This window comes from Pituophis catenifer, unplaced genomic scaffold, assembly GCF_029215685.1.
Source record: "Pituophis catenifer annectens isolate HBS135680 unplaced genomic scaffold, rPitCat1.0.hap2 SCAF_7, whole genome shotgun sequence".
NCBI lineage: Eukaryota > Metazoa > Chordata > Lepidosauria > Squamata > Colubridae > Pituophis > Pituophis catenifer.
The window spans coordinates 72591290-72606918 of record NW_027256887.1 but is presented as its reverse complement, the minus strand read 5'-3'; positions in this window follow the sequence as shown (position 1 = coordinate 72606918).

Here is a 15629-nt window from a genome sequence, read left to right as displayed (position 1 = left end):
AACTGCTAGGTTGGCAGAAGCTGGGACAAGTAACGGGAGCTAACCCCATTATGTGGCACTAGGGATTCGAACCGCTGAACTGCCGACCTTTCAATTGACAAGCTTTCAATTGACAAGGTAAGTATACTGTACAATGGGCAAAAGCCCACTTTTTTAAAAAAGATATTTTACCCTGCCTTTATTATTTTTTATAAATAACTCAAGGCAGCAAATATACCTAATATTCCTTCTTTCTCCTATTTTCTGTACAACAGCAACTTTGTGAGGTAAGAATGGCTGGGAGAAAGTGACCTGGTCCAAGGTCACTCAGTTGGTTTTCATGGCTAAGGTGGGACTAGAATACTCCGTCTCCTGGCTTCTGGTCTGGTGCTGTATCTCCATAAAGTTCCATTTAAACTTGCTAATGCAAGAAATAGTCTTAGATTAAAAAAAATTGAAAAGAAATGTAGCCAGCAATAGAAAACAAGGGGCCTAGATGGTCTGGAAAGAGTCAGGTCCAAAATGTGGAAGCTCAGTGGACAACAGTGGATAAACCACAACTGTTGTTAGTTGCAAAGTCTTGTGCAACCCCATGGACAATGTTCCTCCAGGCCTTCCTGTCCTCTACCATCCTCTGGAGTCCATTTAAGCTCACATCGACTGCTTCAGCCACCTCATTCTCTGCCGTTCCCTTCTTCTTTTGCCATCAATCGTTCCCAGCATTAGGCTCTTCTCCACTGAGTCCTTCCTTCTCATTAGGTGGCCAAAGTATTTGAGTTTCATCTTCAGGATCTGGCCTTCTAAAGAGCAGTCCTGGTTGATCTCCTCTAGGACTGACCAGTTTGATTGCCTTGAAGTCCAAGGGATTCGCAGGAGTCTTCTCCAGCACCATAGTTCAAAGGCCTCAATTCTTTAAACCACAACTAGTCTATTCTAACCGATCACACAAAATTGCTGTATAGGGACAAAAGTTGGAGAATGGAGTGTTTTGGAGCAAAGGCAAATATATAAATCTAATGAATAAGAATCAATATGCCATAAGTAAAAGAAATGAAAGATTTTTAACTATCTTTTGGGATAATTAATGGCTAAATCTATAAAGAATATGTCATAATGAAAGTGAAATTCATATGCATTAGGATGCCTGAATTAAACTCAGTGGAACGAGGCTTTTACCCCGAAATTCAAAACCATTGAATAAAATCAGAACTAAGTGCACAGAACTGGAGTTTGTGTGATACCATTTGGTAGTCAAGAAAAATGTCATTACAGTACATAATTTAGGCACATTAACTCAACATGCAGAAAACTCTTGCTACCATTTCCAAATGGAGAAAAAAAGCAAGATTGCATCAACTTAGCCTCAAATGAAAAGAGATGCTACATTTGCAACACACTATGTGTAGCATATGATAAACTGTGCTTCCCATACCATAAAAATATATGCAGATGTACATACTTTCTAATGCATAATATGATTACATAATGCATAATAGAATGTGGTGAAAATGCTAAATGCTAATGATTTTCTCAGGCCAAATCCATTTCTTTTCCTGTTTGCAAAACAGCATTTCCTACATTTTTTATAAAGCTCTTTTCTTGGCTGTGATTATTATAGAATTCTAAAGTATTCTGGAGGGAACTAATAATTCTGCTCATTTGCTGGAAATTCTAGTCTATTCTTTTTCAGGAATAGCAGATCTGAAACCTCTCTGGAAACATGAATGTTTCAAGCCACTTCTTCTTCCCATCTCCTCCTCTTTCCTTGCAATTTGGCGTAATTGGGTGGCGTTAAAAGCATATTGCTGATGCGACTAACCCATCAGGCATAAGTTATAAGCAACTGTTCCTGTATGACTTGACAAAACCTCTTCCAAATTCTTCCTGAATTCACAGTTCCCCTCCAGCAATATATCAACTGCATTATTTTACAAAGAATGAAAGGATTTTCTTAAAGAGACTGGCAATATTTTCTAACCTCCAAAATTACGAGACATGATTCTGAAGAAAGTTGGCAAAAGAAAATAAGATATGGCATAGTTAGATACCAATCGGATGAATATTGCAGCAGGATTGGGCAAGGGTAATTTTGTTTCCTAATGAAAGAATTTACATCATCTGATTGATAGACATTTCTGGCTCTTTTTTTTTTTTTATTTAAAGTTGAACAACAGCAAATTTATATTTCTTATTCAAAACTGAAATTCTGGGCCATCACTTCAGGGTAAAAGGTTTGATTTAAAGCCTGCTGTTTGCCAGGATATGTAAGAACAATTCTATTTTGCAGAGGGATACAGGACAGCACCTTAAATTCTTTGGAATTGTGCAAGATCAAACCAAAAGGGCTTATAGACGTCCACAAGAAATATCTGTGATGCAATAAAAACTTTTTGGACATGTTTCTCCAGACATGGCATTCAGGAGGAAACATGTATGTCTTATTTCACAGACGTGTTAATCTGTTCAACAGATGCCTGGGTTCACACAACTAAATTATAAACTGTGATTTATAATCTACAATCCTTTGTAAAGTGATCGTGCTCATACAACATGATAAATTAAAACTGAGCAAACCACTTCCTGATTTAGGATGATACAATATCTGCTACAGTAGCTATTAGTAGTTTTCTTACCCATAACTTCCTTTTAAGTCAAAAATGGGTGTTGACCTCCAGTTTATACATTGGCTTGCTTAGCTGTTGAGAACTTCATTGAAGTCCTTGCTCAGATCTTTTACAGGCCTGGAATAGGACCTGTTTTGTTGGGATATGTTACAGGTTCTCGAATTATGACCACAACTGAGCCCAAACTTTTCATTGTTAAGTGAAAATATTTATTAAGCAAATTCTGCCCCATTTTTGAACTTTCTTGCCACAGATGTTAAGTGAATCCCTGTAACTGTTAAGTTAGTAACATGGCTATTAAATCAATCTTACTTCCCCATTGACTTTTCTTGTTAGAAGGTCACAAAAGATGATCACATGACCCCAGGACACTGCAATCATCATAAACATAAGCCAAAACATCTGACTTTTGATCACATGACCATGGGGATGCTGAAGTGTGGAAAACACTCATAAATCACTTTTTTTCCCAGTGCTGTTGAAACTTGAATGGTCACTAAATGAATAAGTCAAGGACTACCTGTAGTTGGGGATTGGTCTTCTGTGATCCATTTGCTGTATTTATTCCAGAGGCAACTAAAGAAAGACAAGGAATTGTGGCAGTGCAATGAAAGTCCCAGCCCTTTTGTCCTTGCGTCAACTTTGCATGTATACTGTATCAAAGATGGTGTGTGTGTGTGTGTGTGTGTGTGTGTGTGTGTGTGTGTGAATTGCACTGTTACAACCGCAATCCTGACTATTTGATTCCAAAAACTAGCACTGGTTTCTTCTCAGCTGATCTTTATTACCTTATGAATCGTAGTGGCCCAATGGTTAGAATGCAATAAAAGGTAAAGTTTCCCCTGCACTTATGTGCTAGTCCATTCCGACTCTAGGGGGCGGTACTCATCTCCATTTCTAAGCTGAAGAGCCAGTGCTATCCAAAGAGGTCTCCGTGGTCATGTGGCTGGCATGACTAAATGCTGAAGGCGCACAGAATGATGTTACCTTCCCACCAAAGTGGTCCCTATTTTTCTACTTGCATTTTTACGTGCTTTCAAACTGCTAGGTTGGCAGAAGCTGGTACAAGTAATGGGAGCTCACCCTGTTACGTGACACTAGGGATTCAAACTGTTGAACTGCTGATCTTCTGATCAACAAGCTGAGCATCTTAGGCACTGAGGCAGGCTAATTCTGTTGATTGCCAGCAGTTCGATCCTGACTGGCTCAAGGTTGACTTAACCTTCCATTCTTCTAAGGTCAATAAAATGAGGATCCAGATGTTGCAATATTTTCAGGATCAGACTCAATAAAGATAATAAGAATTAGAGATTTAAATATATTTCTCTTTAATAATAATAGGCATTCTATATTCGCTGAATATTCAAGATAGAAGCAAGGAAAATGGTGAGGGTGGCTCCTTATATATACAAGGGGTGGAGCCAGGAATGGGAGTGGTAAATTATGAATACATTAAAATCCAAAGAATAAGTTAACCCCTGATGTCCCATATATACATTATTTACACAATAGAGAATAAGGCATTTACATCTGACAAATCCCCCTCTAAATGCCGGTTCGCTATACAACACCAATTACATTCAGATTCAGGACAATATAATACATACAATTTAGAAGTTAAATATTTATGCTGTTTAGAAGGTAAAGGCTTCGTTAATATGTCAGCTAATTGTTCAGAAGTATCACAATGTATTGCTTTGATGAATCCATCTTGAGATAATTGTCTCACGTGCTTAAATTTTATATCAATATGCCTGGACCTTTGTCCAATGGCATCGGATCTGGATATTTCAATGGCTGCTTTATTATCTTCATGCACAACAAAAGGTAATGCAGGTTTTTTCCAAACATCTGAGATCAAGTCATTGAACCATACAAGGTTATTTGCAGCTTTGGATAAACAAACATATTCCGCTTCTGTGGTTGAAGTGGCTACCAGTTCTTGTTTACCAGTGTACCAGTAAACTGGACAATCATTCAATAGAAAAATATAACCAGAAGTACTCTTTCTGCATGATGTATCACCAGCCCAATCTGCATCCGCATAACAGGTAATTTTTGGTTCTTTGTCATTATTAGGTTCTAATACTAAACAAAAATCTAATGTACTTTTCAAATATCTTAGAATTCTTTTGACAGCTTCCCAATGATACATGGTTGGTTTGCTAACATATCTTGACAATAAATTGAGAGGTAATGCAATATCTGGTCTGGTCCAATTAGATATATAAAGGAGTGAGCCTATAACTGATCTGTAAAATGTATTATCTTTAAATTCAGGGGAAGACTCATCAGTGTTTCTAAGGAAATCAGTTTGCATAGGAGTGTCACAGGTTTTGGCATTGTTTAAATTACATTTGTTTAGAAGTTCAATGATCTTATCTTTCTGAGTAAGTTTGAATCCCCTTCTAGTTTTGTTAATTTGTACACCAAGGTATTTATTCACTTTACCTAGAGATTTCAACGAGAAATGTTCGTTTAACTTATTTACAAAGATTTCTCTGCTCTCTTTGTGTTTTCCTATATATAAAATATCATCCACATAAATTAATACAAATTCAATGTGATCATCACTCTTTTTTACAAAGAAACAGTTATCAGCAGTGGTAGCGTTGAAATCCATGGTCTTTAGTACTTTTACCAAGCAATCGTACCATCTCTTGCCAGATTGCTTTAATCCGTATAGACTCTTGTTTAATAACCAAATTTCATTCTTATTAGTGTATTGACTATGTGGTGCTCTTACATATATTTCCTTATCTAGTTTTGCGTGTAAATACGCAGTCTGTATGTCATATTGAAATACGTCCAGATTGAGTGCAGATGCTACTACTAGAGCTGTTTTAACACTCTCTGTCCTCACCGTGGGGGAGTATGTGTCAGTGTAGTCTTCTGGATATTTTTGTGCATAACCTTGTGCAACTAGTCTAGCCTTGTATAAAGTATTGCCTCCTTCTAGGTTCTTAATTTTATAAATCCACCTGGTACCTATAATTGTTTTATCCTTAGGTGCGATCGCAGGAGTGAATACATTTAATCCTTGCAAACTTTCCATCTCTTTTTTCATAGCTAGTTCCCATTTTTCTCTTTCTTCACGAGGGAGTTTTAATACTTCCTCATATGTATTAGGTGTTATTTGTTCTCCATTCATATGCATTATGTAATCTTTGTATTTACTTGGTATTTGATTTCTATTGTTTCTAATAGCTCTTTCAGGTTTGCTATGGTTGTCGTGCAAATATCTAGCTTCCTTTTTTGTTAATGTGTCTGTCTTTATTTTATGCTGACTATTTGTCCAAGTTTTGGTTTTGTTCTTATTTTTGTTAATGTTTTGATTTTCTATTGTCCCTTCCTCGCAAGATATCGCATCTTTGCATTTATTTGGAAATATTTCATTAAGGTGCAGTTTAGACCAATTGGCCTGCTCATGGAACACAGCTGTTCTGGAGACTATAAATTTGTTATTATTATCAATGAATCTGTACCCTTTGGTTCCAGTTTCATATCCCATAAATCTTAATCTTCTGGATACGTTTTCTCCCTTTCTCTTCAACTGCTTAGGTATGTGCACATCTGCAGTGACTCCAAATATGTGCATGTGTGCTAATTTAGGTTTCCTATTGTACATCACCTCATACGGTGTCTTATTCACAATACTGGACCAGGTTCTATTTTGAGTGTAATTTGAATAATGTAGGGCTTCTGACCAGAATTGTTTGCCTAAACCAGCATCCTCTAATGTGCATCTAATCATGGTTTGTAGTGTGGAATTCTTTCTCTCTGCAATCCCGTTTTGAAACGCAGAAAATGGATTGGACGTGAAATGTAGCATTCCCCTATCCTTTAACCATTGGGAGAATTCTTTAGACATGAATTCACATCCCCTATCTGTCATAATTTGTTTTATTTTGATATTATGTTGTGTTTCTATGCGTTTGTAGAATTCCTTAAATTTCTGAAAGGTTTCATCCTTGTGCTTTAATGTGTAAACAAAACCATAGCGACTATAATCATCCACTATTGTTAGAAAGTAACGTTTTCTATAGGTAATTGATGGAGTTAATGGACCAACTAAATCCATATGTACTAAGTCAAAAATATTGTTAGTTGATCTGTTAGATTTTTTTGGTCTGGGACTGGTTTTTAGTTTGGTGGATTTACATACTGAGCATTCCAAATAATTATCACAATTTTTTATTTTGACACCTTCTGCGTGTTCAGTCATTTTTTGAACTACAGGAAAGCTTGCATGTCCTAACTTCCTATGTAAGATGTGAGCACACTCATCATGAATTGGTTTACCTATTTTTGGTTTCTTCTCATTGTGTGTATTTTTGTGATCATGAGATATTTTACATTCATCATTGTCACTGTTACTAACATTTTCATCATCTGCTTCAATACAATCTTCCATATTTGAATCAATGTTATGTAACAATCTTTCTTTTGTTATCAGATAGGGTAGACCTCCTTTTATCATCACAGTGCCTATATTTGTTTTGTCCTTCTCTAAAGTTGCTTTCCCCTTTGAGAAAACTATATTGATGTCAGAATCTCTGCTTAGTTTTATAGCACTTAGTATGTTATGAGGTATTTCTGGGATTAATAATACCCCCTCTATTTTACCTAAACCAGGCAAGGTCACATTTCCTCTGCCTAATACTTGAACCTTTTCTTGATTAGCTACCTTTATCACAAACTTATCTTCTGTAAATGAAGATAATATACTTTTGTTGTTAGTGGTGTGATTGGTTGCACCAGAATCAATAAGCCAATTATTGTTCTCATTTTGTTGTGTTTTGGTGCTTTCTTGTTTGTTTAGTCCATTTAGTGACCCAGATTTTCTCTCTTTTGAATTTTCTCTACCCCCTCTACTTTCTCTGTAATTTGGTGGGCTTCTATATTTGTGTCTATCTGTGGAAGACTGTCTATAATTGTATTTGCTCCTATATTCTGGCCTATGTCTCTCCCTTGAGACTTTGGGACAGTCTCTTCTACTGTGTTCCCTGGACCCACAATTGTGGCATCTAAAGGCTTCATTATATTTTTCTTGGAAAGCTACTTTCCTAAAAGATTTGTGTTCTGTTTGATTACTGGAACGATTTTTTCTTGAATTGTCTTCTGCTATCAATTTGTTAGATAGACTTTCTATGGTTAAATATCCTAAATTAATAGTATCTAAGTGTGACATAAAGCTATCCCATGATGAATCAAGTGAATTGATAATAACACTTTTCATTGTTTGATCTGAAATCACTTCCCCCCTCAATTGCAGCTCAGCTCTTATTTTGTTTAGAGATATCAAATGCTCACTTATAGAAACCCCTGGTTTCACTCTAGAAGAAAAGAAATCCTTAGACATTCTTGTAGTTGTAGCTACGCTATCGCTGTGAAATAGATTAAACATGCATTGAATTATTTCTGACACAGTTAGGTTTGATTTGATGCTATGATACATTGCAGGAGACACGCTAGATATTATTATGAAAAATGCTCTATGATGTAAACAATCTATTTTTAAAGTCCAAGGTCTTCTTGGAGGACTAGTTATAAAGAATAGTAAATTTTCTTTCATAAAGACAACCTGAAGTTGTTGATACCACTCTTGTAAATTAATGCCATCAATTCTAAGTTTTGGGAAGTCACTGGGTAAGTTCCCCACATTATTTTGTCCATTACTTACAACCTGAGGCAGTCCGTGGTCTCGCAAGTGTAGGAAATTACAGAACGGCATGGGGATGCTCGCAACGAGTCTGCGCGGTTCTCTGGCCAGTTCAAGTCTTTCGGGGCCGTCTACGTAGCTTTGCACATGCGCGTTGCTCATTTCTTCCTTGGCGTCGTCGTGGAAGGTTCTCTCCATTTCAGCTCTCTCGTTCCGCTCCTCTTCAGATGAGTCGGTCTCTGGTTCGGTTTTAGGGGTTCTGGTGGTGGCGACAGCTCTTCTCTTTCTTTCGTGTGCGTTGGCACTTGATCCGGTCTGCGGTGTAGGACGGAATCGGCATGGCTCTCTGGGCTCAGGTGTCGTCGCCTTCGAAGTCAGGATGGGAGCGTGCAGGTCTCGAGTTGTCGGTTTGATCTCTTGCTTCTTCGTTGGTGCCTTGGAAATTTTCAATCTTGGCCCAAAAGCAGCAAAAAGCGTTTTCATTGCTGACTTTACTTGAGACTTTGTTAAATCGTCTTCACTTTCTGATTCTGGTTCTTCTGAAGAGTTTGAGTCTTCTTTTTCACTTTCGTCGTCTGATAGCGTTTTTCGCGCCAGAAATTTTGAACTGAGCGTTTTGATTGGCTCTGCTTCACTCTCTTTTGAAGTTCGTTGAAACCAAGATGGCTGCCATTCAAAATTTCGCGCGGGATCACATCTTTTCTTTTTCGCAACGACTTTCTCAGTATTCATTTCACTCACAGTTTTTTGATCTTTGGGTTTTTCTTTAACGACGTTTTTCTCTCTCGCTGCTCCGTTGTTCTTTAGCATTTCTTGGAGGTTCGCGATGAGGCTTTCATCGTTCTTCTGGCTTTTTAGTATCTTCAATATCTCTGACCTGAGTTCGTTATTTTCTATTTCGATTTCTTCCTGGTCATTATTTTCATTTATCAGTTCTTCTTCTTCAGTGGTGTATTCTTCGGATTCTCTCGAAATCGCGTTAGTGGATTCGTTGATCATCTCTTGTTCAGTTTCTATTTCCTTGCTGTAGGCCCTGGTGTTGGGCCTATCTTTCTTAGACATTTTTAATTATTTATTGAGTCAATTAACCATCCTCTGCTACCAGCTTGTTGCAATATTTTCAGGATCAGACTCAATAAAGATAATAAGAATTAGAGATTTAAATATATTTCTCTTTAATAATAATAGGCATTCTATATTCGCTGAATATTCAAGATAGAAGCAAGGAAAATGGTGAGGGTGGCTCCTTATATATACAAGGGGTGGAGCCAGGAATGGGAGTGGTAAATTATGAATACATTAAAATCCAAAGAATAAGTTAACCCCTGATGTCCCATATATACATTATTTACACAATAGAGAATAAGGCATTTACATCTGACACCAGATTTTTTTTTTTAATTTGATTTATATGCCGCCCTTCTCCGGAGACTCAGGGCGGCTTACAGTGTGTTAAGCAATAGCCTTCATACTTTTGTATACTTTATACAAAGTCAGCTTATTGCCCCCACAAACTGGGTCCTCAATTTACCTACCTTAGAAAGGAAGGAAGGCTGAGTCAACCTTGAGCCTGGCAAGATTCGAACTTACTTTAATTGCAGACAGCTGATGTTAAATTACAGTGTTTAGTCTGCAGAGCTATCCAGGCTCCAGATTGTTGAGGGCAATATGCTGACATTATAAACTGCTTAGAGAGGGCTGTAAAGCACTGTGAAGTAGTATATAAGTCTAAGGGCTATTGCTATTTGTTATTTTCTTACTGATTTATACACTTTGAAATGTGTTTTTATTAGCACAGACTTTTCTTTAAAAATTGTATTGGTATTTTGCTTTGTTGTTACCAAGAGATGAAAAAACTATCATATGAATCCAGTAACCGTTCTAAAATTTTCAGGAAGAAACCAGTGTTATTGTTTTGTTTTTAATTCTTCAGCTTTTAATATGGTTTGTTGCAACTGCTGCTTCTCTACTAAATTTTATAGCTGGGGGTTTTAACAGTTGACGTACCTGAAATTTTATCATACTCTCTTTATATTTTTAAAGTTATTACCAGCCTAATGAATCGTTATGGTTAAGAGGTAGATGATGCGTGTTTTATCCAAGCAAACAGATGTATTAACCTCAGCTGCCTTTGGTCAATGTTCCCGGAGCCAGCGTTCCTCGCACTCTTCCAGTTAGCTCAGCAACGGGTTCTCGAAGTGATCTGCATCAATATGTCATCAATCAAAACAGAGATCACTGATCCTTGTTTAAACTGCCAGCAGTCAGATCTGAGCCGAAGAATAAAAACGCCTGCAAATTAATCATGCAATCACCTCGTTCATAATTATTTGTGTAAAATGGCTTATTATGAAGGGTGGGTTCTACTTACTTTTACTACCAGTTCACAACAGGACCGTGTGCACGGAAGCGCAGATCACCCATGATGAGGTTGTGGCGGGTGGGCGGAGCCTCCCACCGGTTTTACTACTGGTTCTATAGAACCGGACAGAACTGGGAGCAACCCACCACTGCTTATTATGTCTCCAATTCTTTTTAGTGTCCCTTGTAAGGACTCAAAACATATTTTGTGTTATATTTTATTTTATTTATTTCATTATTCATATTTCTATGCCACCCACTCTCCGAGGACTCTGGGCAACTTACACCAAAGACAGTATACTAAATAGCATATTGCCCCCAACAATCTGGGTCCTCATTTTACCCACCTCGGAAGGATGAGTCAACCTTGAGCCGGTGAGATTTGATCCTCTGATCTGCTGAACTAGCAGTCAGCTGAAGTAGCTGCAGTACGGCACTCTAACCACTGCGCCACCTTGGCTCTTGTTGACTGAAGTTGGAAAACTGTGTAGGGTTATATGTCAATCCTGAAGTGAACCTGGCTGAGGCCATCTTGGAGGCTTTAGGGTTGCCACAAAACAGAACAGGGAATGGGAGTGGGGGGGAAATAGCTAGATGGGGTTTTGTAGCCAAAACAATAAAGCTTTCCTGTGGGAACCATGGACATTCCGACAGGTGGCTGGCCAGAGGAGAAGCCCAATAACCAAGCAACTGGCCAGCATGACCAGTGACTTGGGGGAAAGGGGAGACTTTTACTTTTTAATTAGGTGAAAGCCGTGGGAACCTTCATAGTCAGTTTTCACCAGCTGTGCCAATATAATGTATTCAATAAATCGTTCTTTGAGGAATCTGCCTGTCTCAGAGTTCTGCTTTCTTTGGGTGCATTACTTGGAATGCTGACACTGTATTCACAAAGGATTCCCTCAGCCCCACAGGTGCCCCCCCCATGTCCAACTGCTTTTGTCTTAGCTATGCTTACTTGGAAAGTCAAAACCTGACTGAGCAAATAAGTTAAAAATTGCTAAAGATAATGTTGTTAGGGATTGGATTAGGGCCAGCGGTGAAATCTAAATATTTCTACTATCGGTTCTGTGGGTGTGGCTTGGTGGGCTTGGTGTGGCTTGGTGGGCATGGCAAGGGAAAGATACTGCAAAATCTCCATTCCCACCCCACTCCAGGGGAAAGATACTGCAAAATCTCCATTCCCACCCCACTCTGGGGCCAACCAGAGGTGGTATTTACCTGTTCTCCGAACTGCTCAAAATTTTTGCTACCAGTTCTCCATTACCTGTCAGAACCTGCTGGATTTCACCCTGACTAGGACACTGAAACCTGGAAGATCATCAATTTTAATCCATTTTAATTCTACCTCGATCTCATCCCTGTGTGTGTCTGTGAGAAGAGCCCCAACCTGAAGAGCTTGCCTCCCTATCATGGCAGCCATCTTAACTTCTGCACTTAAAAAGCTATTGCATCTTTGAATGGAAACCAAATTTGAGTGCAGTCTAATTCATTTCCGATCACTTCAGGGCATGCCTTGCTTTGTCTTGGAGAAACCCATCATGTTTAAGCAATCTTGCATTGATTCTGGAGTCAGGTTTTATTGAAAGTGAATGCATAGCCTTTCAGAGGCCATTTCTACTCAAATGAAGGCATTAAAACATAGGCCAGTGGAACTGACAGGAGAATTGGGAAGAACTGCTGAGCTCCTCTTTCTATCAGCTAGATAAATCAGTCTATCTAGAAGACTCTTGGGAGCTATTGAGTTCGATTTTACAAACCTTTTATGCAGCCACGATATAAACTCTTTGATACATCATTTTATAATGTGCAGCTACTGTTTGCATTTTGCCTTATGTCTGTGTAAGAATGGTATGTTCAGTCTACTGGGTATAGATAGCAATCGCACTTAGACTTATATACCGCTTCACAGAGCTTTACAGCCCTCTCTAAGCGGTTTACAGAGTCAGCCTATTGCCCCCAGCAATCTGGGTCCTCATTTTATCCACCTCAGAAGGATGGAAAGGTGAGTCAACTTTGAGCCTGGTGAAATTTGAACTGCCAAATTGCAGGCAGCAGGCAGGCAGCAGAAGTAGCCTGCAGTACTACATTCTAACAATTGTGACACCATGGCTGTTATGAAGGAAACTTAAATCCATTCTCCTCTTCAGCTTCTTGTTTCAATTTTTTTTTTAAAAAAAATATTTCTTTAATTTATATGGCTGCTCATCCAGCATTTATGGATGGCTTGCAGGTAATTTAAAAAAAACACAAATGGATTGTATTTTAAGATGATTAAAAGTGTTTTTTTTTTTAAATTAAGAACTGGCTTAATAAAGCAAGCTAGTTAAAGTAATTGTTTTCACATGGCCTTAAACAGCATTCTGTTACCCCTCTGGCCATCAGAATTTCTATTAGAATAGAATAGAATAACAAAGTTGGAAGGGACTTTAGAGGTCTTCCAGTCTAACCCCCTGCTCAGGCAGGAAACCCTATAAGCATGATGGCGAACCTATGGCACATGTGCCACAGGTGGCACGTGGAGTCATATCTGTGGGCACATGAGTGTTGCCTTAGCTCAGCTCCAGCATGTATGCATGCGCTGACCAACTGATTTTCGGCTGTCCAGGCCCACTGGAAGCCAGGAAACGGGATGTTTCCAGCCTCCGGGGGGAGGGAAGGCCATTTTCGCCCTCCCCAGGCTCTTAGAAAGCCTCTGGAGCCTGGGGAGGGCAAAAACCAGGCCTACCGGGCCTAGAGGGCCAAAAGCAGGGGTCGTGTGTGGGGGTTGTGTGCACATACACGGGGCACAATGAATTATGGGTGTGGGCACATGTGCGCATGACCCCCCCTGCTTTTGGCACACAACAGCAAAAAGGTTAGCCATCCCTGCCCTATACCATGGTTAACCTGGTTGCTATTGCAGGTAGTCCTTGATTTACAACCATTCACTTAGTGACTGTTCGAAGTTACAACAGGACTGAAAAAAGTGACTTATGACCATTTTTCGCACTTATGACCATTGCATGACCCCATGGTCACGTGATTTACATATAGGTGCTTGACAACTGACACACATTTATGACGGTTTCAGCCTCCCGGGGTCATGGGATCCCCTTTTGCGACCTTCTGACAAGCAAAGTCAATGGGGAAACCAGATTCACTTAACAACCGTGTTACCGATTTAACAACAATAGCGATTCACTTAGCAAATGTGGCAAGAAAAATCGTAAAATGGGGCAAAGCTCACTTAACAAATTTCTCACTTAGCAATGTAAATTTTGGGCTCGATTTTGGTCATACGTTGAGGACTACCTGCATTCTTTTTTGGTGTAAATACACTCAGACTAAAATCAGAAAACATATGTAGATGAAATAATGTTAATCTATATGTATCAAACAACCTATAATCAGATCAATGACATATCTAGGACCAGAGTTATCTAGGAGGTATGGTTAAAGGTAAGTCAAGATGATGATTATAATGGTGCTGTTGAAGTTCCGTCTGTTTCGGGTTTTTTTATGTGGGACTCTTTTATTTTATTTTTTTATTTCCCTTTTATTTCCCTAAAGCATCACAAAATAAACAGTCCTTGATCAATTCCCAAACTCTCAGGCTAATATTTCCCACATTACCATTTCTGCTTGATGACCCCACATCTGTTCAAGCATCTATGAGTCTCGGTGGTGCAGCGGACTAAAGTGCTGTTAAGTGCTAGCACTTAGCTGCCAGCTGCCTGCAATTAGTGCAAGTTCGAATCTTACCAGGCTCAAGGTTGACTCAGCCTTCCATCCTTTCGAGGTAGGTAAATTGAGGACCCGGATTGTGGGGGCAATAAGCTGACTTTATATAGAACAACACCGCTTAGTGGGGGCCGAAAGCCCTAATAAGCAGGTATATACAAAAAAAAAGTATGCAGGCTATTGCTATAATGCATTGTAAGCCGCCCTGAGTCTACAGAGAAGGGCGGCATATAAATTGGACTAATAAATAAATTGGACTAATATTTTCTTGTTCTCATTTCCAAAACCCAAATGATACCTTTTATAATCTTCCCTTTTCTTTTGCTCTGAAATGCCTGTGCACAGAAACGTTTTGGATTCTTCTGTTTTGTTTCATTTGTGGCTTCATCCGTGACTTTTTTTAAAAAATCTACTTTTTTGTCAAGCTACACTCAATTTCTACCTCTGAGGAGCCGTGTGAACGTTGGGGATGACTCTGGATCAATGTGGGCCATTGCCAATGTCAATGCCAGAACGAGCCACAGGGGCATCCATACAACAATAGCACTTAGACTTATATGCCGTTTCATAGTGCTTTTACAGCCCTCTCTAAGCAGTTTACAGAGTCAGCCTATTGCCCCCCAACAATCTGGGTCCTCATTTTACCCACCTCAGAAGGATGAAAGGCTGAGTCAACCTTGAGCCTGGTGAGATTCTATCTGCCAAATTGTAGGCAGCTGGCAGACAGCAGAAGTAGCCTGCAGTACAGCATTCTAACCACTGCGGCTCTTTGCACAAGTTCCATCAGTCTGATGGCCAACCTGTGTCATGCAGAGGTTATTGAAGCTGCTGTATGACTGTGGACTAAAGACTCCACTTTCTAGAGGAGTGAAATGGTGCCCTAAGCCTATGCAAAACAACTATGGAATTATGAGGCTGATTGAAACTATTTCTGCACTGTGTGCTCCATTTTTATTTATTTTATTTTTTTTATTTTAAAATATTATATATTTTATCCATCATTATTTATTTTATTTAAGTAAGGAGAAACCTTCAGCAACAGCATTCCTACTTAACATCTTCCTTTGTTCACACCATCATATTATTTGCAAAGGCAATATGCTCTTTGTTTGGGTTAAGGCATGCTTTAAAAATAATTTTGAAGAACGACTTGAATTCTCATGAGAGTTCAGTGAATCTTTGCTACTCATTAAAGCTTTTTTTCTTTTACAAAAACATTCAACCTTCTGCAAGTTCTGATAGGAGTAGAGTCAACTCTTTAAAATTAATTAAGGACCATC